We start from the raw sequence: 2,500 nt of genomic DNA, 5'->3' as shown, positions 1-2,500 counted from the left end.
AACTCTTCATTTCTGACTTCAACATGCCTCTCGTTTAAAATATGAGCGCGAGGGATTATCGAGCGACTTTATCGTAATCATAGCGAGGTAAGCAAGCGACATTATTCCTCCCGGTTTTTGTACGGAACAGAAGGGGGGGAAACATATTTTCAGATGGGGGTCGGCGGCCAATTTGTATATAATCTTGAAGGTCCTTGTTTGAGAACCACTGACATAGAAACATGGGGTTTTCAGAAAACTGTCAGGATTTAGAAGACATTTGTAGAATCGTTCCCAGGTCTAAATGGGTTTTTAATATAACGCCATTTAGGTCAACAATTTAATATAACATTATGTTGTGATATAATATAATAGGCTACTTAGGCCAGTCAACGGTCTTCCCTGTGGGTTAGGTTTCGGTGCTGATGCACATCATCATCATCATGGCCTGATCTTAAGTGGTGCCATTGGTGTAACCTTGGTGGTAATCTATATTTAATGCACTATTTTTAATTATGGCACATTTCTGCCTGTGGACATACAGCTGTTCTCCTCCCCTCTCCTCTCCTCTCCTCCCCTCCCCTCCCCTCCCATCCCCTCCCCTCCCCTCTCCTCTCCTCTCCTCTCCTCTCCTCTCCTCTCCTCTCCTATTAACTGATCTATACAAGCTCACAATAATGCGGCGGTCCCGGACAAACTATATCTAATTTCTCTTTGGGGTCTTGAGCTCAAACGTTTGGGAACCAGAGTGCTAGAGCTACAGTCTCTGCTATAGTCCATTTTGGGCGGGAACCCCTTTTGGTGTTTTAAAGCATTATGTTACACTCTAGCTATTGAAAAATAGCAGATAAGCTCATAGCGTGGCACCGAGTGCCGTCCTATGAACATGTAGGTCTGCTATTTTTGAAAATCGTGAAAATGTGCCTCAAATCGAATATATATTATTACAGAGTGGAACATTTTAACTCAAATCTTTGCTTCTGGGGAGGTCCCTGGAACAACATATTTTCAGATGGGGGGGGGCGGAGGCATATTACATATACTTTTTGGGGTCCTTGACATGAAATATTGAGCACCATACAGAAACATTTCTTTTTTTTCATTTTTAGAAAACTGTCAGGATTTTGAAGACATTTTTAAAATTTCGACGTCAGGCCTAAATGGGCTATAGGGGAGGAGATCTGTTCATTTCGCTAGTTGGAAAAAAATAATGTCTTTTTTCGGGGGGTCTTGAGCAAAACAAAGTGTGCGACCTGCAATCATACTATAGTTGATCTGTTCAGTCAGGACAACTCAATCATACTATAGTTGATCTGTTCAGTCAGGACAACTCAATCATACTATAGTTGATCTGTTCAGTCAGGACAACTCAATCATACTATAGTTGATCTGTTCAGTCAGGACAACTCAATCATACTATAGTTGATCTGTTCAGTCAGGACAACTCAATCATACTATAGTTGATCTGTTCAGTCAGGACAACTCAATCATACTATAGTTGATCTGTTCAGTCAGGACAACTCAATCATACTATAGTTGATCTGTTCAGTCAGGACAACTCAATCATACTATAGTTGATCTGTTCAGTCAGGACAACTCAATCATACTATAGTTGATCTGTTCAGTCAGGACAACTCAATCATACTATAGTTGATCTGTTCAGTCAGGACAACTCAATCATACTATAGTTGATCTGTTCAGTCAGGACAACTCAAGAATGGATGGAATATATATTTATTGAATATAAGATGAGCAATATATTTATTATGGTTTGGCGATGTATTGGATCTGCTTTTTAGGTACTCAGATCAAGCGCATCAGTCCCGACCATAGGGACTCTGAATCCCCCGTACCTAAACAGTAGATCCAAAACGACAGGTGGTAGCTGGGGTGGAGGTGGGTGAGCAGCAGGTTGGTATACAGCGGCGTGCTGATACGCAGCAGCAAGCAAGGAAGGAAGGAAGCAGGAGGAGGAATGCAAACCTCCAGTTAAAGTAGCCGGTATGAAGATGGAGTGAGTGTGTGATTGGCTGAGTGAATCATGTGGATGAGAGCGTGATGCTGAGGCGGCCCAATTAACGGCCGGCAGCAACTGCACTGAGGTTCCCTGACTGAACTTGCTCTGCGCATGTCTACGACAGGCACACATGCTCATTTCTTCATCATAATCTTAGTCTTTCACTGCTTTTATCTGTAAAAACCCTTTTGACCTGTGCTACGGTGGGATGATCTATAAAACCCGAGGAGAAGGTTAATCTAGCATATTAACATATACTAATTAATCTACCAGCATATTAGCATAAACCATGTACAATAATAAAACCAGCAGTACATTGTTGCTGTCGGGCAGAATCCTCATATCCCCATAAGTTGAACTTTCAAATCTATACTTATAACTATACTTAATCGTGCAACAGTGTTAAACCAAAAAGGTGTAGATATGATATTTTCAATACTTTAACCCATTTAGACCTGAGGCCGATATAAAATCCTTCTAAATCCTAAAAGTTTTCTTAAAAAC

The 2,500-nt window shown here is 41.1% G+C and overlaps 2 protein-coding genes across 2 annotated transcripts in view; both read right to left on the bottom strand.

The window, feature by feature from the left end:
- Positions 1-2,500, bottom strand: part of LOC306923424 (tripartite motif-containing protein 14) — a 493,176-nt gene that overhangs the window by 320,482 nt on the left and 170,194 nt on the right. The window lies entirely within an intron of this gene.
- The window catches only part of reln (reelin), a gene marked incomplete at its 5' end in the record, with an annotated part of 168,034 nt that overhangs the window by 78,369 nt on the left and 87,165 nt on the right, over positions 1-2,500 (bottom strand). The gene's annotated exons all lie outside the window — the stretch shown is intronic.

The sequence above is a fragment of the Electrona antarctica genome (assembly GCF_951216825.1).
Source record: "Electrona antarctica genome assembly, chromosome: 5".
NCBI classification, from domain to species: domain Eukaryota; kingdom Metazoa; phylum Chordata; class Actinopteri; order Myctophiformes; family Myctophidae; genus Electrona; species Electrona antarctica.
This window is presented reverse-complemented; position numbering and strand designations above follow the sequence as displayed.